The 23,939-nt window shown below is 34.3% G+C and overlaps 1 protein-coding gene and 1 long non-coding RNA gene across 2 annotated transcripts in view; one reads left to right on the plus strand and one right to left on the minus strand.

Moving 5' to 3' along the window:
- The window catches only part of LOC125867126 (probable protein S-acyltransferase 19), a 1,047,372-nt gene that overhangs the window by 620,010 nt on the left and 403,423 nt on the right, over positions 1 to 23,939 (plus strand). The window lies entirely within an intron of this gene.
- LOC125867146 (uncharacterized) lies at positions 16,629 to 19,385 on the minus strand. The gene is made up of 3 exons (XR_007446614.1): positions 19,113 to 19,385; positions 18,783 to 18,812; positions 16,629 to 16,857 (listed from the first exon to the last, which is right to left on the minus strand). It is a non-coding gene; the product is annotated as an uncharacterized LOC125867146 (long non-coding RNA).

Here is a 23,939-nt window from a genome sequence, read left to right on the forward strand (position 1 = left end):
GTCACAGATTACTACACCACACTCAAGGCTTATGGAATGAGTTTGACTCAATTATGCCTTGTCCAGGGTGCTCTTGTACTGAATCTGTAAAATTCAAAGATCATTGTGAATATCAACGATTGCTGGAATTTCTCATGGGACTGAAGGAGTCATATTCAGCAGCAAGAGGATAGATCCTTATGCAAAGTCCCACTCCTACTCTAAACAAAGCCTTTTCTCTTATTATTGATCATGAGAGTCAAAGAAACTTGGTCACTCGTGATGGTTCCTATCCTAGAATTGTTGAAAGTACTGCTATGTTTAGTCACAAAGGTGATAATCATTTAGGAAGAGGTCAGTTTGATGCTTCCTCCAGGCCACCTAATTTTGGCTATCACCTAGGAGGTGATGGTAATCCAAGGAGAGGTCAACTTGAAGCTCCTTACAAGCCACAGAAGGTTCAGAAACCTATTATAATGTGTGAAGTGTGTGGATTCAGAGGTCACACTAAGGATCAATGCTTCAAAGTAAAGGGATATCCTGTTGGATTGTTGGATGGAGGTCAAAGAGGAAAGGTGCAACTACTGGTTCTTATGCTAATCAAGTCGAAGTGTCTCAGTTTGCAGGTACATCTACTAATGGCAGTACTACTCCAACCATACCTCTTTCAACCCCTGCAACCTTCTTTACTCAGGATCAGTATAATCAGATCTTGCAGATGCTGTCCAAAGGAGGTGAAGGTGGAAGAGAGCACTCAGTTAAAGCAACTACTGCAGGTAGTGTTTTCTCTGCTTTGGTTTCAAAATATGTGGCTAAGGATTGGATTGTAGAGACAGGAGCTACTCATCATATGACCTCCAACCTAGATATGTTAGACAAAATTGATACAGTTCGACAGTCAGAAAGGAGGCAGGTTAACTTGCCTACTGGAGGAGTAGTATCTACTGCAAATGTTGGTACCTCGACTGTTATGGAAGGTCACACTATTGAGAATGTCTTATTTGTTCCAGAGTTTAAGTGCAACCTTTTGTCTGTTTCTCAACTGACCAAAGAACTTCAATGTGTAACTGCTTTCTTTCCTGACTTCTGTATTTTACATGATCTCTCAAGTGGACAGGTGAAGGGGATTGGTAGAGAGGATCAAGGTCTTTACATTCTCAAAAATGGTTTAGAGCTCAAGGGTGGTCTAGATTGCATAACTTCTGCTCATTCTTCAAGTAGTAATTCTCTTACAGTTGGTTCTGTTGATTCTATTTCTCTATGGCATAGAAGATTAGGCCATGCTCCTGTAGACATCATAAAGAAGTCATCTACACTATCTTGTCTAGACAATGTTGATTGTTCTCCTTGTACTATTTGTCCCTTAGCTAAACAAGCAAAGCTTCCTTTCTCTGAAAGCTTTCATACTTCTAAAGCCATATTTGAACTGGTGCATTGTGATATTTGGGGACCATATAGGATCCCTACTCATAATGGAATGAGATATTTTGTGACTATTGTGGATGATTTTTCCAAATTTACTTGGGTGTTTCTTATAGCCTCTAAGTTTGATGACATAGTAGTTTTGAGAATTTCTTTTACACAAATTCAAAACTTGTTTGCTACAAAGGTTAAGATCTTCAGAACTGATAATGGCAGTGAGTTCTTTAGTCATGCCTTTCAAACTCTTGTTTCTTCCCTTGGAATTTTGCATCAAAGTACCTGTGTATACACTCCTCAGCAAAATGGTGTTGCTGAAAGAATGCATATAACTATTTTAAACATAGGAAGGACACTCAGGTTTCAAGCTTCTGTCCCTCTGAATTTTGGGGAGAATGTGTGCTTACTTCTGTGTATCTTCTCAACAAACTCCCCACCAGATCACTCCACTACAAGACCCCTTTTGAAGTTCTCTACTCTACTCCTCCCTCTATGTCTCATATCAGAACCTTTGGGTGCTTGTGCTATGTTTCTAGTCCCAAGTTATCTGACAAATTTTCTCCTAGAGCTATACCAACTGTTATGCTAGGATATTCACTCACTCAAAAGGGTTACATTCTTTATGACTTGCACCCTCATTCCCTATTCGTAAACAGACATGTTGTGTTTAAGGAAGACGTGTTTACCTTTAAAGACACTCAATCTTCCTATGATCCTATTTTTCCTGTGCTCACATTTGTTTGTCCTGATCCTCACATTCCAGTAGCTTCTATATCACCTCCTGTACCAATATCACCTTCTGTACCATCAGCTTCCTCTAGTCCTCTCGTACCTACATCTTCTGCCCTAAATGATCATCCCTCTCCTCCTGCTTCAAGCCCAATCAGTGCACCTACTCCTGCTTTACCTCCTAGAAAATCTTCCAGACATAGTAAACCACCCCTTTGGCTTCAAAATTTTGTCACTAAATCTAAAAGCACCACATGTTCCTTTCCCTTGTCCAATTACATGTCATATACACACCTCTCCCCTTCCTATTCTTCCATTATATCTGCATACTCAGCTATCACTGAACCTTCTTTATACAAAGAGGCTGCTCTTGACCCTCAGTGGGTTCATGCCATGAACTTAGAGATTGCTGCCTTGGAAGACAACAACACTTAGACTTTGGTAAATTTCCCTCCTGGTAAGAAACCTATTGGCTGGAAGTGGGTGTACAAGGTGAAGTATAAGGCCACATGTGAGGTTAAGAGGCTGAAGGCAAGGCTGGTTGCTAAGGGGTTTAGTCAGCAGGAAGGCTTAGATTATGGTGAAACCTTTAGTCCTATTGTCAAAATGGTCATTGTCCGAACAATTATAGCCTTGGCTGCTTCCAAAGGGTGGTGCATTCATCAGATGGATGTTCATAATGCCTTTCTCAATGGTGATCTTGTGGAAGAGGTGTACATGTATATTTCGGCTGGGTTTGCTAGATAGGGGGAGCTTACTACTAAGGTCTGCAAACTACACAAGTCCCTATATGGTCTTAAACAGGCTCCTAGGCAGTGGAACTTGAAGCTAACTGAATCCTTGGTGTCCTTGGGGCTTCATCAGAGTCACTATGACTACTCCCTATTCATCAAACAAGTTGCAGGTGCCCTAATCATTGTGTTTGTCTATGTAGATGATCTATTGATCACTGCAGTAATCAAAGTCTTATAAATAATACTAGGAGTGATCTGAAAAGGCAATTCAAGATGAAAGATTTAGGGGAACTCAAGTTCTTCCTAGGCATTGAAGTGGCAAGGTCTAGTAAAGGCATTCATTTGTCTCAAAAGAAGTATGCACTGGAATAAATAGCTGAATGTGGCCTAGGGGGAGCCAAACCTGCAGGTACTCCACTTGAACAAAATCAGAAATTAACTTCTGTAAAATATGATAAGTGTTTTCCACATAAAGGTGAAGATCCTATATTACAAGATCCAAATAGATATCAGAGGTTGGTAGGTAGACTTCTATATCTAACCATGACCAGACCTGATCTAGCTTTTCCAGTTCAAGTGTTGAGTCAATACATGCACTGCCCCAAAGAATCTCATATGGAAGCAGCACTTAGGGTGGTCAGGTACATAAAAGAAGCTCCAGGACTTGGTTTACTAATGCCAGCATAAGACTCTAATAAATTTTTTTTCTTATTATGACTCAGACTGGGGAGCTTGTCTAGAAACAAAGAGGTCTGTGGTTACTTAGTTAAGTTTGGAGGTGCCCTGATCTCTTGGAAGTCAAAGAAACAAGAGACTATTTCCAGAAGCTCAGCAAAAGCTGAATTCAGAAGTATGGCCAATTGTGCAGCTGAGATAACTTGGCTTGTAGGTTTGTTCAAGGAACTTGGAGTCAGTATTGAACTCCCAATAAAAATGGTGTGTGACAGTAAAGCTGCAATTCTGATTGCTGCAAATCCCATCTTTCATGAAAGAACCAAACACATAGATATAGATTGTCATAGAATTTGTCAAGGTTTGATCAAAACAGAGTTCACTCACACAAAGGACCAACTAGCTGATTTTTTCACAAAAAGTCTGGGCAAGGCACGACATCAACTACTTCTAAGTGATATGGGAGTTATGAACTTGTTTGAACCATGAACTTGAGGGGGAGTGTTAACCAGAGCATAAGGTTAGCAAGTTACCATGGTTAGTCTAGTCAGTAAGTTAGTTAAATACTGTCAGAAGTTAGTTATGACATAGTAGCTTATAAATAGTCCTATGAGTCTAACAAAATCTGTATGAGTGAATAATGTAACTGCACTCTCTCAATATACTTCTCTCTTATTCTCTCTAGAGTTCTTCTTTTCCGCATAGAACTAAGATGTTCAAGCTCCATTAATGGTGTTATCATCTTTGTCTATAAATTATCAACCCTTGATACTCGATTTGAGACCCGACCCAACACTCGGCCTTGACTCGAGACCCAAAAGCCCAACTCCAACTCGAGATCGAATCCTAATTCGAGATCCGACCCGACACCCGATTTGAGACTCAGCCCTAACACCCAACCCGAAATTTGACCTCGAGCCCAACATCCAACATGAGACCTGACTCAAACTCAATCCAAAACTCGGTAGTTGGATCTCGAATCAAGATTGAGTGTTGGGTCTTGAATCAGAAGTCAGATCTAGGATTAGTATCGGGATTCAATACTCAGGACTTAAATTAGGATGGAAAATTGAGGTGTGGGGTTCAAAATGATTTTGGAAAATGTTTTTCTTATTTTTTAAGAAAAATCATTTTCCTTAAATATGAACAAAATAAATTGATTTGGAAAACATTTTTTCAAAACATTTAAGTCAACAAACATGAGAAAATCAGAAAACACTTTCTGAAAAACATTTTCTTTGTACTAAACACACCCTTAACGAGACAAATCCTGAGAATCATTTTAAAATGGACAATAATTAAATAGATTAAAATTTATTCTATTTTAAATTATATTAAATTTAATTCAGATTAATATAACCGGATTGAGCATGTTATTTATTTTTGGGCTTAATTTGAGAAAAAAACAACAATTAATTGACGGTAAAAAGGAAGAAAATAAAGGGAACAGTACCATATAAAATATAAAATTTCCAAATTGAATTCGAAGTATAGTAGCCACCGTACGTAAACTTTGTAGATTTTTCTTTCACATTGTTATTCTTTATGACAAGTCAAGGGACTGATAAAGTTTGATTTTCACCGATAAGATTACGGTGAAGTGGTAAATTTTTGTTCGTTTTTAATTAGAGATCTTGTGTTTGAGTCACTGTGAATATGACGTTGTCTTTGTTAGAAATCTCATTACCCTCAAACTTTCTGACGTAAATTCAAATTTAATCAGCCTTCAATGTAGATATCAAATACAGAGAAAAACTAAAATAAAAGTTTGATCCTCAAAGCTTCGAAATTTGTTGTTTAAAATATTTGCATATATTTTTTTAATCAACAAAAGAGAGAAGATCCATCAACTTTTATAATTATTTTTAAAAGAACTTTAATAAATTATTTAACTATACAATAGTGCATGAATGTATGAACAAACATAACTTGGGTGGGGCCATATGATAGTAGGTGGGGACATCACCGCAGCATTATGTTTTCTTTTTACAATTGGACGATGGATCAAAATGTCCTCTTTTAATTTCTTCTTTCATTTCTTGAGGAGTTATGAAATATCAGCTTTACTCGTTCATATTTAATTCGATGTATTTTTATTTAAAAAAAGTAATAAATAAATTATATTACTTTGTTAGTTATATATTATTTAAAGATTAACAATAAAAATATTTAATAGGAAAAATAAAATATTAAATTATTTTTATTTTAAAAATTAAATAAATAAAAAGAAAAGTATTTTATCTTTAATATGACATAACAAAGGTGGACGAATGAAGTAGTAGGTAGATGGGAGCAGACAAAATATATTCCATTTTATTAGCCACCACTTGAAAAGTCAATTGGCCTAATTGATATTTTATATGGTTAAACATTTTTTCCTTTTTGCGCTCCCTTCCACTATAGTTTTTAGTAATTTTAACCATTTAATATTTAAAATTTACGAGTCTTTAAAATTCACTTAGAAAGGTAAATCACTTTTTATAAGTAAGGTTTTTATCCTCATAATTAAGATTAAAAAAAAGATATATGATTAATAGTTGAGGGATTTTATAGATCACATTCTTCACCATTGGAATTGCCAACTTAATTTATAGGATTGAAACGTATAAAAAAATCAAAATAGTAAAAGATATACTCGAAATGCTCGTTTATTTAATGTCGATATTGCTGACCCTATAGAAATACTTCCTCTGTTCCTAATTACTTGTCCACTTATTGACACATCTATTAAGAAAACAATGATAAACATAATGAGTTTACCATTTTATCCCTATTAATTATGAAGTAGATAAATTAAAAACTTAATTAAGCTTTTCAAAAAAAACAATATTTTTCAAAGTAATTAATTGAGGGTATAATAATTTTTTTTTATCCTTTCTTAATTTGTTAAAATAGACAAATAATTAAGGACAACTAAAAAAAGATAAAAAGGAAAAGTAATTAGCAACAACATGTAAGTCAATCCAATGGGACACAAAGAGAGACAAATTGTCAGCTAAAATGCATGTATTATGTATAGTATATTACTATGTATTAATATTACTAAATATTGAAGAAGAAATTTAGAAGGAAAGAAGGAAATTATGTTTCAGTAAATATTTTAGTATTCAACTATGATAGTATATATAGTAAAACTATTAAATTTAATTTTGTATCAATAACATCATTTAATTTTAAAAAATTCTCTTAAAAGATCACTTGTCATAAAAAATATCTAACTTGACAAATAAAGAATTTCTTATGTCATATAATATCATAAGCAAAAGAGTTAAAAATATCCTCGAACTTATACGAAATAGTGCACATTTATCCTCTGTTTGTTTGTGGTATCAAAAATACCATGTTCGACTATTTTTTGACCACAGATGCCCTCCAAATTAACGGATGTCCACATAAGCCATTTATCGCTAACATGATAGTCCAACGTGGCAAAATGGCCAAAATTACCTTCAAATTATCAAAATTAGCTCAATTTCACCCTTTATTTGCTTTTGGTGTAAAAAAAAATACACTTATCTTTTAATTTTTGGTGCATTTAATGAAATCGTCTTCTTTTGGTGGGTTTAGTAGAATTTTTGTTTACACCAATGCTAGATTTTTTTTTTTAAAGAAATTGTAGGTTCAACTAATTTTTTTTGAATTCAAATGATTCTGAGTGGAAAAGAAAGAATTATTTAATTAAAATACATTTTTAAACCATCACAAATTAAGTTTGAGTTTAAAATATATCCCAAAATTTGTGAAACGAACTTTTAGCTAGCATGCAAATAAAGTGAGATTGACTGCAAGTTGCTAAACAATGACCCCTAAGTTAAGTTGCACACGGTAACGGCACTTAAATTTTTTATTAAGTCAAATATGTAACATATATTAAAATAGAGAGCGCATTAATAATACGAAGAAATCAACAAATTTATAGCTAATTCCATAGTTTCTAATAATGTGACTAAGAACATATTTACGAGTCTTTTTCTCCTTTTTGCGCTCCTTTCCTCTATAGTTTTTAATAATTTTAATCATTTAATAGTCAAAATTTACGAGTCTTGCAAATTAACTTAGATAGGTAAATCACTTCTAATAAACAAGGTTTTTATCCTCAAGATTAAGATTAAAAACAACATATGATTAAAAACAAGGTTTGTATCAATAAAGTCACTCAACTTAGAGCTTTTCTCTCATAAAATCACTCAATCAAGATTGTTCTGGGATTTTTTTTTAGATAAATTACTTATATACAAAACTTTTTTTTTGCATAATTTCCATTATTCCCTACTAGTTCTAAAATTTTCCAAAATTCCTTATTTTATTTTCTCCCAAACCCCCAAACGTTAGATACATAAATCCTAACTCTCAAAACCAACGTTTATGTTTTCCTTATTTCACTCCACAAATCTCTCCCTATTTTTAGTCACACCAACAACAATTCCCTCTTTTCTTCGATCTATCAATACCTTCAATAATTTCAAAAATAAAATATATTATTTTCTTTTCTTTTCTTTTTCTTCATCATCGTTTTCTTTTTCTCATCTTTTTTCTAATAAATTTTGTCCTAACCTCATGTATACATGTCTGTTTCTATACGTGGATGTAAAGGTGCCTAGAATTGGAAGACTTCCATTTCGGCCTCTTCATTCAATTATATTTAGGTGTCATAATATATATATAATATATCATTCACATTTTTTCTTGATCAAAATAAGTAATTTACATATCTCAATTGTTACGCTATTTATATGTACAATATATATAATAAGAGCTTGATATATTTATATAAATCTGTGATACACACGCTCAATATTCAAAATGTATCTAATCCATCTCAATTGTTAATTCATTTATTACATGTATCATATACAATATATTATGATGATACATTTTTATACAAATTGCATTCAGATACAAAATAATGACTACATCATAATCCATAGATATAAAATTACAATACACACGCGTCATTTATCACTAATATATCATGACTTACATATTCACATCAAAACGACAAACAAAATTATAACCATGACACATTAAAAAACTATATACCAGTGGTGCAGAGGGGCAGATGGAATGGTGGAGGAGGCGGTTGAACGACCAGAGATGGATAAGGAGATAATACAAAATATAATTCCTTCGTCGGATAAGAAGCCAGTATATTAATGGCACAAACTCTTGTTTCTTCACCTCAACAATGTATTAGATCTCCAAAATTTTCCTCAACTCATCGATCTCTAATTCAGTTGCAATGACTGAGATTCACAAACCAATATTTTGACCAACAACAATTTCATAACTTTTGTATCGTTCATGTCTCACCTCACTTTCTCAGATTCTGAAATATCTCAACAATATTGACATATTCATGTTGTATCAGTACAATTTGTCGACAAGTTTGATTCAAAAATTGAGAATATTTTTGAAAGAATGGAAAGTAGAACTTTGGGATCTAAAAACACATTACATATACATCAAACTAGTAATGTATCAAATTGTAATAAGTAATGTATCACGACTTATATATCAATACAAATTAAAAAATTTAAAAACAGAGGGTATGCATAGCAAATCCAAACAACTGGAATCAAAGTCGAAAGGATCTTCGATAAACTTGAAGATTTAAAAGGAAATCGTTTGTCCAACAACTATTCCATCAGTTTTGTATCCTTCATAACTCACCTCGCTAACCCAAAATTTAGACAAAAGTTTTTGAATCAAATTTAAAAGGTTTCTTCACTGAACGAGGGGGGGGGGGGGGAGCAATTTGAAATTTTGAATTTCTTCGTTCTGGATTTGCCTCTATATGATTGAGAGTAAGAAGAAACTTAAGCGAAATTTATGAGATTTAATTAGATTTTCAAGTTTTATTCCCTTTTTAGCACAACTGAAAGATTCTTCTTGTATTAGAATTAATGTATTCAGATGGTGAATTAATATATCCGAAAAGGTATAAATTTTAGGTAAAACTACATAAAAGGGCCATCAAATCTAAAATATTTACAAGCTCATACCCAAACCCAAAATAACTCTTCATATACCCATTCTCCCCTAAATATTTACAGCCCATACCCCTTTCCCTTCATTAGCTCATTCCTTTATATATAAAATACACCAAATACTCATTCGGCAAGAATTAATTACGTGCAGATTGACATCAAAATTGGGTTTTCTAATTTGTTGAAGTGACATGAATTGCTGTTTTGGAAGTTTATTGTTAGGACTTTTTAGTTTGCTATAGCCAATTGTTTGAAGGGTATATCATGTAATTATTTAGGGACTACGAAAGTAATGGGCTATAAGCTTGTAATTATTTTCATTCTAAGGGCTATTTGCTTAGTATCCCCTAAATTTTAAGATATTATTGTAATTAGAAAAAAGAATAGAAATAAGATGTAATTTATTTTATTTATGTAAGTTATAGTTTAAAGAACATAAGATGAGTAGCTTCAGCCCAACAACATTCAAGCCAGACCAAATCCAATTCCTCCAATACCCGTCCCATACACAACAATACAAGGCGTCCAAAAATGACCCCGACATCTTCTCCAGAAACGAAATCGCCCAGCGAGCCGCGTCCCTCTCCTCTCCGTACAGGAAGATTCTTGAATCGGGACAGATGGAGCAATCTCATTCGTCCTTCCTTCAATAATGAGACGACCTTCGTTATCAATCAAACTCGGAGTGGAAGAGGCGGTGCTCTTAATGTCTGAGCCATAGGGTCTTGAGTCTGGATTTTGGTTTCCTTCCCGTTCGTCGGAATCGTGGGGGAAGTTGTGCTCAAGCTCGTCGTCCCAAGTTCCTGAAGGTAATTCCTTTCCATTTTTGATTTCATTGCTTTAGGTTCTGAAACTGTTAATAAAATACAAGACTGTATTGATAATGTTTTGGTCTATTCGAGTGTTTCTAATATGCATCTTCTTTCACTTTCATCTTGCTCTGTGTGTCCTGTTATATCCTTTTCTTGGTATATTTTGAGAATAAATTTTTTGTTGAATCCAGTAGTCTGGTATGATTTGTTATAGTATGCTGATTATTCTGGGACGACCCTTTGATTACTATCACATTGAGGAATGCATCTTTTCCCATTCATTACTCTTAGCTCTCATGTTTAAGAAAATCTAAGTTATAGCTTTTCATGCCTATCTTTTCATTGTCTAACAAATTAGTAATGAGTTTGTCTTTTAGCATGTTCTGTTGGGTTTAGGATATTTTTTTCCTTTCTATGTGGATAAATAAAAGTCTTATTAGGACCAGTCGACTTTATCTCATAACCCCATTATTATGTGGCATATATAAGACTTATTTAGTCTTATTTTCAGAAACACAAGAGAGAGAAAAATCAAGAGAGATTCGTTTTAGAGATAGAGAGAAAAAGAGAAAAATCTCGTTTTTGCTTCTGGAAATTTTCTGCTCAGCCAGTCCACTTCAGACAGAGTTTTCCACTTCGTTAACTGTGGGATCGTTCTCCAATTTGAACTGGAAGTTCTTAGAATTAGGTTCTTGAAATTCAATGGTGGAGATCGGATTTTGAGCTCTGTAGCTTTTGAATTTTGGGCTTGAATAGTAGTTCATTTTTGGGTGAAATCTCTCATTTCATTCTCTGATTTTGGTGCAATCTTGTTTTGTTGTTGCTCGTTGTTTGGCGCTTGTTTTGTGGCCAATTTTGGAGAATAATTTTGTAACTCTTGGTATTTATAGTGGAGCTTTTGGTCCTGTGGTTTTTTACTCTTCACATCGAAGGGTTTTCCACATAAATCTCTATGTCTTATATGATTAGTTTATTCCTATCTTATTGCTTTAGTTTGGTTGATATACTTGCTATCCAATCTTCATGTTGCTTGATTTGGTTTGTCTTCTATTATTTCAAATTGAAAGGGAAAGTTTACATTTGGGTATTATTCCGCTGCTATCCTGACATTCTTGTTAGTGCCCTTGCCTTTCCCAACAAAGTGGTATCAGAGCATTGGTTATTGTTTATTATTAATTTGAATGATGGAGGCAAATATGAGCAAGATGATTTGTTTGAATGGTAGTAACTATCATATTTGGAGAGGCAAGATGAAAGATCTTGTTTTTGTCAATAAAATGCATTTACCTGTGTTTACCTCTAATAAAACCTAGTCCATGACGAATGAGGAATGGAAATTTGAGCACTTGCAGGTTTGTGGCTATATTAGACAATGAGTTGAAGATAATGTTCAAAATCACATTGTAAATGAGACACATGCCAGAAGTTTGAGGGACACACTCGAGACGCTTTATGCTTCGAAGACTGGCAACAATAAGTTATTTCTATTGAAACAATTGATGAATATCAGGTATAAAGAGGGCACTCCTATTTCTGATCATATTAATGATTTTCAGGGTGTTCTTGACCAGCTATTTGGAATGAATGTAAAATTCGATGAAAAAATATAGGGACTATGGCTTCTTAATTGTCACGATCCAGACCGTAGTGGGTGACACCCACACTAACTCTCCGGTGGGAGAACCATTACTACAACCCAACCAAACAATTTAAACTACGGAAGCAGGTTAAATAAACTAAATAGCGAAGTTCCCATAAACTTCAAAGGTTTAACAAACAATTAACAACTATTGCGGAAGAATAAAGCCTAGAACCTGAAAGTCAATGTACCAAAACTCTACTAACAACAAGTCTAAGAACAAGGGGTACAACCCTAAAACTAAACAACAACTTAACCAATAGTCTGAGTCCGAAAGAGTGGACTTTAACAAGAGAGATCCATGGAAGCCTGAAAGAACTGGCTCATCCTTGAATCCGGTCACGGTTAATAGTCACATAGCTGAGGTACATCAATAGCTGCCGAAAGATGCCCTGTACTCAACAAAAAATAAGAGCAAGTGCAGTATCAGTACACAACCATCGTGTACTGTAGGGTCACACGGCTATCCCACTAAGTGAACATATGTAAGTCATTACAACATTATAAACATGCATACACCGAACATATACAATATCAATTATTATTTACGAGCAACGTACAATTTCACATGCTTCAATAAGAGAATCACACCATAACCACTCTTAAAGTCCACTTGTGCAATGCATGAATGAAGTCCCATACCCCCACTCACACTAAGTAGAACTCTTTGAGAAGTCATAAGTCATAGTTCATAATCATGTTCACAACAATAAGCCAATATATAACAAGTAATTGGTCTCCTCGCGGAACCCAAACCTAAACAGTTAGCATGTCAGAACGTGACAACCGATCCCATATTTATGCCGGAATGTGACAACCAATCCCATAGTTATACCAAAACGTGGCAACCGATCCAAGTTAGTTATGCGGAACGTGGCAACCAATCCCATTCACACACCACAATCACAATCACAAGTATATCATCAAGATCATACATTTAAGTCAAGATTTCATGACATTCATCAATTATCTATCTCATTTACAACAAGTGTGATCAACATTACAACATTCACATACATACACGTATCATAATGAAGCAAGAACAAACATACATCACACAATCATAGAATCACAACCATCACCTACCTCAAATCCAAGCTTGAATCCTCTAAGGCACTTGAATCTCCCCTTTCCGAATTCTTTTCGCTTGTTCTAGGTCTATAAACAACAATTTATATGCAAGGATCAACAATCAATGGTCTAAATATCCGGATTATAACAAACCCAATAACCCTAAACCAAACCCAAGATCCTACTACCCAATTTAAGGTTTTTACACCATAAATTCTATATCAAAACCCTCCCTCATTGATAATGACCCACTAGATTACGTTCTACAGATCGAAAAATGGATTTAGGGAGTTAAAACCTTACCTTTAGCCTCAAGAATGGTGAAAAACAGTCAAGAAATCGCATGGGGTCGTCTCCTTAGCTCTAAAAAATCAAAAAGTGCCAAATAAGGTCATTTAGAGGTTTATTAATGACTTTAAGTTGTGTTTGGCCCGCCATGGCGGACCCATCCCGCTATAGTGGCCCCGCTCTGGCGGCCTACACGGAGATAGAATGTTACCCGTTCACGGTAAGATTATTTTCGGGAGTTCTACTCGCCCAAATTCGATTCCGTAAAGTCGTACGGGTTCCTTAACATCTTAGATATCTACTTATGTGGTATAAATCATAATTAGATCTCTCATTAATTACCAGATTTCCCTACACCTTAATGACTCCAATTTCATCCAAATTTGGACTAGATTGGGAAATTCCAAGTTACTACGAAAAAGTTTTTTGGCCCCAATTCTTTCTTTATTGACTTTTCCCTAACGACGAAATCAGGTCGTTACATTAATACTCTGCCAGACTCTTTTGAAACTCTTTGAGTTTCTTTGACTAATTCTGTTCGCAGTGGTGTGGTGACCATGGAATATGCTAAGAATGGTGTCTTGAATGAAGATATGAGAAGAGGATCTCAATGCTCAACTTCTTCTACTTTACACTCCGATGTTTTGGTTACTGAAGATAGGGGGAGAAACAAGTTCAGAGGTCAGAGTGACATAGATAAAAGTAGAGGTAAGTCAAAGTCTAAATACAAGATTGTTACATGTGACTATTGCCACAAGAATGGGCATATCAAGAAATATTGTTTTAAGTACAAGTGAGATATGAGACAAAAAAAGAAAGAAAGTGACAATGAAAATCGTGTTGCTGTTGTTGCTAATGATGATATTCTTGTTTCTTGTGATGAAAATGCCGTCAATCTTGTTCGTGATGAGTCTAGCTGATTTGTGGATTCTGGTGCTACTTTTCATGTCATGCCCATAAAGGAATTATTTTCTTCTTATACTCCTGGTAATTTTGGAATGTTGAAAATGAGTAATAATCATGAGGCTGCAGTTCTTGGTATTGGGACAGTTTGTTTGGAGAGTAATAAGGGTTCCAAACTAGTTCTCAATAATGTCAAACATGCTCCAGATGTTCGCTTGAATTTGATTTCAGTGGGATACCTTGATGATGAGGGTTATGTTAATACCCTTGGTGCTGACCAGTGGAAGTTTACTAGAGGTTCGATGGTTGTAGCTCGTGGTGACAAGTTGTCTAACTTATATGTTTTCCAGGGCTCCATTTTTAGAGGCTCGGTAAATTTGGTGGAGAATGATACTTCATCATTGTTATGGCATAGAAGACTGAGTCATATGAGTGAGAAGGGGATGAACAATTTGGCTAAGAAGAATTTACTTTCTGGAGTGAAACAAGCAAAGTTGAACAAGTGCGTTCATTGCTTAGCGGATAAATAGAAGAGAGTTTCTTTTCAGAGTCATCCGCCTTCAAGAAAGCTTAATTTGCTGGAGTTGGTACATTCTGATTTGTGCAGTCTTTTTAAGGTAATGTCTCATGGTGGTGCACTTTATTTGTGACTTTTATTGATGATTATTCTTGCAAACTCTGGGTATTCTCTTTGAAGTCCAAGGATCAGGTACTTGATGTGTTCAAGAGTTTTCAGACCTTGGTTGAGAGACAGACATGGAAGAAATTGAAATGCATTCTTCTGATAATGGTGGTGAGTATATTGGCCCTTTTGATAGATATTGCAGAGACCAGGGTATTAGGCATCATAAAACTCCTTTAAAGACTCCTCAGCTAAATGGTTTGGCAGAGAGGATGAATAGAACTCTTGTTGAGAGAGTTAGATGTATGCTTTCAGATGCTAAGCTACCAGATTCCTTTTAGGCAAAAACACTTAATATTGTTGCATATGTTATCAATTTATTTCCTAATGTTGCTTTGAATGGTGATGTCCCTGCCAAAGTTTGGTTTGGTAAGAATGTTTCTTATGATCATCTTAAAGTTTTTGGGTGTAAAGCCTTTGTGCATGTTCCTAAGGATGAAAGGCCAAAGTTAGATGTTAAAACTAGGCAATGTATCTTTGTTGGTTATGGTCAAGATGAATTTGGCTATCGTTTCTTTGATCTAGTTGAGAAAAAACTTTTTAGAAGTTATGATGTTGTGTTCTTTGAAGACCAAACAATTGAAGATCTTGACAAAGTTGATTCTCAGAGTAGTGACATCCTAGTTGGTGTTGATCAATGCCTTTGACTATTCCACCAGGTGAAAATCTTCAAAATGATGAAAATCAAGTTGATATTGAAGATGGTGATCATATTCAGAATGACCAGTATGCCGCTGATGCTCCAGTGCAAGACGATGTGGTTGGTCAACAACCAACTATTATTAATGCTCCGGAAAGTTCTCTCAGAAGATCTACTGGAGAGAAAATACCTTCATCTCATTATTCTTCCAATGAGTATGTACTCTTGACTGATAGGGGAGAACCAAAGAGTCTTGATGAGGCCATGGAAAGTGAAGAAAAAGAAAGGTGGTTTGATGCTATGGAAGATAAAATAAAGTCTCTACATGATAATCATACCTTTGATTTGGTTATGTTACCTAAAGATCGAAAAGCTTTGAAAAACAAGTGGGTTTTTAGGGTAAAACATGAAGATGGTAGCCCAGTTCCATGGTAAAGGCCAAATTAGTTGTGAAGGGTTTTAGCCAGAAAAAGGGAATTAATTTTGATGACATATTCTCTCCAGTTGTGAAGATGTCATCCATCCGTGTGGTTCTAGGCTTGGCTGCAAGTCTGGATTTAGAGGTCACTACAAGAAATCTGACATATTGTGGCACCAAAAGTCGCTACAAAAGGCTAAAAAGTCACTGCTAAACACATATAGTGGCGACCTTATGGCCGTGGCAAGTACTTCCATAACTAAAAGTTATTAGTGACGACAATTGATGTCGCCACAAAAAGTGCATATATAGTGGCGACATAATCGCCTCTAAAGGTAAGCAAATATCCATAGGAGGATGACATTTAAAGGCGACTTGTTTCCGCCACTATAACTATTATAGTTTTAGTGGCAAGTAACTTCGCCACAATAACTGAATATTAGAGGCGACTTGTTTTCCGCCACTATAACTATTATAGTTTTAGTGGCAAGTAACTTCGCCATAATAACTGAATATTAGTGACGACCTTAGTCGCCACAAATACCCTTTTTGTTTTGAAAAAAAAATATGCAGCCACAATATTTTTAATTATACTTGCACAATTGCATTACACAAGTCAACAACCTATTGAAAATAAAAGTGACAACTAGAGATATTTCCCAAACAATGATACTGGAAAATTTCATAACTCATAGCATAGAGTAATTGTGCATACACATGAAAAGCACATTAAACATAAAAAAATGTTCCTTGTCTAAAATAAATTCCACCTTGAATGCAAGTAACAACCTCTCAGCCCTTCAGCAAGTGTTACTCCTTTATATTGTTCCATAGAAAGGTGCATCATTAGTTTTTATGCATACTTCGAACAGAACAGCTACTACCTACAAAAAAAAATCAAGAACTACTATCAGACCGTTATTTCAGAGCATGAACAACATCTCTCCCACCATTCAAGGTACACCTGCCACTGTTTCCAACAACATTGCACGACAATCATATTTTTTCTACGATACAAATCAGAGATTACAATCGATGGCGACAAGAAGGTATTTGATATAAAAGTAACTCAAGGATTAATGTTGTAGTGTCTGTGAAGCAACAACTATTATAATATGTGAATCACTTCTCCTATACATATCAAATTATAAGTTCATCCTAGTATACTAAGCACAGATCTTAAAAAGTGTCAAAGTTTTACATATGCAGAAAAATTGATATTGCCGAATGAAGAATTATCATAATGGAATCCTCATCTTAACATTAAAGGATACAAAACTAGTTCTTGATTTCAAGAGGAAAACAAAATTTGAACGACCCAATTTAAACAAAAGAAACAGGTTGTTTTGCCTGCTTAAAAATATCGAATTCAATTCCAAAAACATGCTAAACAAGACCTAGTCTTTATGTTGAAACCTCTTAGAAGATTAATATAAGATATAGACAAATTAATGATGTCCTCTATTCCTTCCTTTGTCTCATGATGGATTATTCTCATTTCAACAATAAGATAAGCTACATATTAACATATTTTTCCTTTAAACAAACTCAAAAAATGATGTAATTATAATAGCAACAGCTACAAGAATATGAGTGATCACCAATGACTATCAAGATAAACATTGACAATGACACTTATTTAAAACAAAAACAAAGAGATGTGGAAACAAACTTAAAACAACATAAGCATTTGAAATAGATTTTACACATGGTGAATGCTTTAACAAACAATCACCCATAATACTCAACTTTATGAGAGTAAAATATAAGCACAAGTAAAACTTTTATGTTTTAAACATCAGAATTCAGATTTTGTAAGAAAAGAAAAACTGCAATAATTTTTTTAATGACAAGTTGGTCTTCTTAAGAACTAGAAGAACTATGTTTTAGAAGTGAGAAATTTCAGATTTAAGAACAATTAAATCAACTTCATTTTAAAAACATCTTGAATAAAAATTTCCAAACGACCTTGTTAAATAAAGGGGAGAAACCGAACGTAGAACTAAACATATCAAAGAAAATAAAATTAAAGACGAGAAACAAATTTGAGTCGGAAAAAAGAAGAAAGCAGGTTTTAAAATTATTTAAGAGGCTAAAATTGTCTCAAGATTAACCCAATATATGAGCTGAATATGACTTAGGAAGAATCTTATATTTTAAAGAAAAATGAATTTTAAAGGGACAAACACCTATTTGTAGCCTCACAACTTTAAATACCAAACATGTTGAACCTTTAAGTATTAACCAACTAGTCAACATCATGAACATTACTCAACAACAATGACTTAATATTTAATCTAAATTCAGAACGAAAAGGGACAATTTGATCATACTTAGCTCTATTTTCGATTAAAGAAGGCAAGACATAAAGTTTTCATTTCTTAAAAATGATTTTGTTTGACCTACAACTACTGCTAACATAGGAATTAACAATAGGCTAAAGAAAGGAAACAAAGGGAGAACATATTAATAGCTACCCTCATGCTTTCATAAAAAGGAAAATTGGTTAAATAACTCAAACAAGATTATAATTAAGTTAATCTACATGAAATGGAAACTGATAGAAATGAGCATAATAACACTAAAACAGGAGTAACATTACTTATGTAACTCAAACAACGACTAAACTAAACTAAGGTACGCTAATTTAGACTCACATATAATATGAAGAACTAAAACTACTAAGACGAGATGTAAATTACCCCTAAACAGAAGTGAAACAATGCAAACATGAAGCTTAAACTATTCTAATACTGAAATATAAACAAAAAATATATAAGTAAACAAATTGAAAAGGGGATAAGATTACCTCTCTAGGGCACCGAATTGATAGACCGAGCTTGATGATCATCCCCACAGCAAATCTCGAATTGTATACATGAAAGAAAATTAAAGAAAGAGTACAAGATTTTTAGGTCAGACAATTTTTTGTGCCCACTCTGTAATAACATTGTTCTTGACCTTAGAAATTGTTGTTTGGAATGAAAATAATACACAATTCTAGGATTCGAATAAAAAACAATCAATTTGGGGCAGATCTAGACTTATAAATCCGTTCAGAAAAACTCTTCCAGTAGAAGTTTTGTACGAAAATTCAAAATGAAGTGTTTAAAAGGTAAAAACGAAAGTGAAGAAATACCATTTTGAGATCGTCCGTCGAAACAAGCTTTTGGACAACCAAAGTTCGTAAGATGCGTATGAAGAAATACAACTTTTGACAAGTCCTTCATCGTACTTGGTGAGTTTTCATTTGGGTTTTCCTAGATCTGGGTGGTAACATGGATAGGATTTCAAAGGAGACGACATCATCAAGAGTGAAATTGGGGCTGCTTTGTTTGCTAATGGTGTGAAAATGAAGAAGTAGAAAGGGTTTGGAGGTTTAAAGGCTTATGTTTGGGTTGGGTATTTTAGAAGTGATTGTGGGAGTTGAGAAATTGTGGCATTATAAATATAACATCTAAAATGTGGTCAAATAAATACGATTTTGCAATGAAAAGGAGATAATTAATTAATTAAGCTTTAAAATTTAATAGAGTAAAATTACTATTTACAAAAATAGATTAATTATAGTTATTAAATCATAAATGACCTTTATTTTGACAAAATAAAATACATGCTTGACTAATTTTTATTTTTTATTTTTGAGGTAAATTAATTTTCAAAATTAATAATATATATATATATATAAAGTATCTTAGCTTTTCGTAAATATTTGTTTCACCTTTATGATATTAAAGAAACTTCATTAATTAATTAAATGAGAACGAAAATAATAGGTGCGATCAATAGAGGGTATTTTTATTATCATCATTGATATTTACTTTTATATATATTTCAAAACTTAATGAAAGATGTTGTTGTTAAACTAGTTACATGTGTAGTACGTAGAGTAAATATTATTGGACATATCAAATTACTCCATGTACTTGTGAATACTTATTTAAAATATGTGATTAGATTTATGTAATAATAAATATTTATTTATCACAAATACATCTTTATAACTATTAATAAAAAAACAAAATTACATATAAAACATCTTTAAAATTTTAATAAGAATTGATCTATAGACTAATTAGACTATATATCAAAGAAAATAATTAGTTGTTATTGCAAAAAAGATGCGTTTAGTGGCGACCAAAAACTTGTTGCAAGAGATAACTTTTAGTGGCGACGAAGTCGCCACAAAATGTATCTTTAGGAGCGACTATAAAAATCGCCACAACTATGTTTTCTTCCATGATTCAATAGAAAAAAAATAGAACATTTTGTAGCGATCTAACCAAAGTCGCCACTGTATGTCTTATTTATAGTAGCAACTACACGGGTCGCCCCTAAAACTTTAAGCTTTTGTGGCAACCATAAGAGGTCGCCACAAAAACCTTATATTTTGTTGCAACTAAATGTGTCGCCACAAAAGGTCGTCACAAAAAATGATGTTTCTTGTAGTGGGTTGAACAGATGGATGTTAAAACTGCTTTTCTCCATGGTGACTTGGATGAAGAAATTTATATGGAGCAGTTCAAATGCTTTGAAGTCAAGGGAAAAGAGAATTATGTTTGCAAATTGAAGAAGAGCTTGTATGGTTTAAAACAAGCTCCTAGGCAATGGTACATGAAGTTTGGTTCTTTTATGAGTCAGCGGGGCTTCAAGAAGACTTCTTCAGACCATTGTGTTTTTGTGCAAAAATTCTCTGATGGTGATTTTATTATCGTTTTGCTTTATGTTGATGACATGCTTGTTGTTGGTCATAATGCTTGCAAGATTAAAGAGTTGAAACAAGAGTTAAATTAAGTCTTTTGCTATGAAAGACTTGGGACCAGCAAAACAGATTCTTGGCATGCAGATTGTCCGTGATAGAGATACCAAGAAGTTATGGTTGTCACAAGAGAAGTATATTCAGAAAGTACTTTGTAGATTCAACATGGACAAAACTAAGGTTGTCAATACTCCTTTAGATATGCGCTTCAAATTGAGTACTAGACATTGTCCTTCCAGTGATGGTGAGAAGGAAGATATGAAGAAAGTTCCTTATGCTTCAGCTGTTTGTAGTTTGATGTATGCAGTGGTGTGTACAAGATCAGATATTGCTCATGTTGTTAGTATTGTTAGCCATTTTCTTTCTAATCCAAGAATAGAGCATTGGAATGCTGTAAAGTGGATGATGAGATATCTTTGTGGAACTTCTAGTTTGAGTTTGTGTTTTGGTACAGGGAAGCCTATTCTTTGTGGTTACAGTGATTCAGACATGGCTGGTGATGTTGATACTCGTAAGTCTACTTCAGGCTACTTGATTACTTTTGCAGGGGGAGCTGTGTCTTGGTAATCTAGGTTGCAAAAATGTGTTGCTTTATCTATTACAGAGGCTGAACTTATTGCTGTAGTTGAAGCTTGCAAAGAGTTGATCTGGATGAAGAGATTTTTGGGGGAACTTGGTTGTGCTCAGGAGAGGTATGTGCTTTATTGTGACAGTTAAACTGCTATTCATCTTGGCAAGAATTCTACATTTCATGGTCGGTCTAAATACATTGATGTGAGGTATCATTGGATTTGAGATGTGTTGGATTCTAAGTTTCTTGAACTTGATAAGATCTATACCAATGATAATGGTTCCGACATGATGACTAAAGCTTTGCCAAGAGGGAAGTTTGAGGATTATTGCATGATCGCCGGAATGGCAGTCTCCTCCACATAGTTGTGAGAGGGAGAATTGTTGGGTTTAGGATCTTTTTTCCCTTTCTATGTGGATAAATAAAAGTCTTATTAGAACCAGCCCACTTTAGCCCATAACCCCAATATTATGTGGCATATATAAGACTTATTTGGTCTTATTTTCAGAAACACGAGAGAAAAATCAAGAGAGATTCGTTTTAGAGATTGAGAGAAAAAGAGAAAAATCACTTTTTGCTTCTGGAAATTTTCTGCTCAGGCAGTCTGATTCAGACATTGTTTACCGCTTTAATAACCGTTGCATTGTGATCATATTTGAACTGGGAGTTCTCAGCATCTGGTTCTTGCAATGCAACGGTGGAGATCAGATTTGGATGAAATCTTGGGGCGTGAACAATAGCTCTTTTTGGGAGAAATCTCTCCTTTAATTCTCTAGTTTTGGTGCAATCTTGTTTTGTTGTTGCTCGTTGTTTGGCACTTGTTTTGTGGCCAATTTTGGAGAACAATTTTGTAACTATTGGTGTTTATAGTGGAGCTTTTGGTCCTGTGGTTTTTTACTTTTCACATCGAAGGGTTTTCCACGTAAATCTCTGTGTCTTGTGTGATTGGTTTATTCTTGTCTTATTGCTTTAGTTTGGTTGATATACTTGCTGTCCATTCTTCATATTGCTTGATTTGGTTTGTCTTCTCTTGATTCAAATTGAAAGTGAAAGTTTAGATTTGGATATTATTCCGCTGCTATCCTGTCTGACACTCTTGTTAGTGCCTTGCTTTTCCCAACATGTTCACCTCCTCATAAAATACAAATTCGTTTCAATGTGATTTCATTCTTAAAACTCTGATAACAGTATGCTTGCTTATTTAAAATGGTGATGTGGGAACACCTTTAGCTTAGTTTGGATTTCAAACTTAGTTGATTTATCCAAAAGACCTTACTTTTATGTTGAATCTCATCTTTTGCTACGTTATGTGATTTGTCCAGTCACCTTATATAGAGGAAGCAATCTTTTTTTTTTTATCCCAATAATATGTGATATAGATTTATGTGTGTTAACTGACAAGTGTTGCTACTTATGCTTCTGATTTTAAGCTAAGTCCACTGTTAATATATACTTTCTTAAGCTTGGTATTCATCCCTTTTAAATTCAATTTAGTGTTTTGGATTTTGTGATATATTGTCTGATGCTTATTTACTTGATTTTCTAATTCTTGTTTCCACTTTCTCTTTGCCTCATGTGAACTTGCTTTGAGTCTATGATGGACTCTTCTTCTTCTCCTTGCATTTCGAGAGGGTCATCAAGGCCCAAATACATTCTTTCCGAGTCTCCCCCCTTTCAAATGGAATTGACGTATGAATATAGATGCCGATGAACAGGTGTCGTGGAAGCAGTACAAGGCTGAGAATTGAATTTTCAAGTCCAAAAAGGGCTGGTATACCTGTTAGTATACATGGTGAACATATTGATATACCAGTTGAAACATGCATAAGTACAAGGTTTACTTCGAAATACAGGTTCGGGAGTCCAAACACAAGTTGTATATGTGGTGTATACATCAGCTATACAAATCGAAAATGGGCTAAGACATGGCCTCATCCATGCAGGTTATGTTAGTTAGGACAGGTTGGGCCCAAATCCAAAATTGATTACCAGCAGCAAATTTTGAGAATTGTGCCAAAGCTCATTTTTGGCAATTTTAGAATTTAGGACAGGATGAAGGAAATTGGCCTACCAGGCTAATAGTTAGAAATTTTGGCTAGGGCCCAAGTTTACGATAACAAACTATTAATTCAAATTAAATGCTATAAACATATTTTGATTTAATTGTTCCCCATAGAAAACTATTGCTATTTCGCCTCTCTCCTGGTGAATCTCTCTAGCCACTCTCGTTCTCGCAGGCAGTCTCCCTCACCTCTCTCACTTTTATACAAACACAAATGTATAAAATGCGTTTGTGTTTATATAAAGCGAGAGAAAATTATATATATACATATATTTTCGTTCTGCTCTCTCCCCTCTCCCAGATCTTACTCGCCACTTTCCCAGATCTTACTCGCCACTCTCACTTTATATAAACACAAATGTATACATTGCGTTTGTGTTTGTATAAAGAGAGAGAAAATTGTATATACAAATACAAATGCATATGTTTTTCGTCCTATACACTTATGATTATACATATACGATCTTCTCTTGCCCAATTTTCTTTTGTCTTTCGCTTTTTCTTGCTTTATACAAATTATACAATTGATCTTTTGTATATTGATCTTAGGCGTATTTATATGCCTACGTTGTCG

This window comes from Solanum stenotomum, chromosome 6 (genome assembly GCF_019186545.1).
Source record: "Solanum stenotomum isolate F172 chromosome 6, ASM1918654v1, whole genome shotgun sequence".
Taxonomy (NCBI): Eukaryota; Viridiplantae; Streptophyta; class Magnoliopsida; order Solanales; family Solanaceae; genus Solanum; species Solanum stenotomum.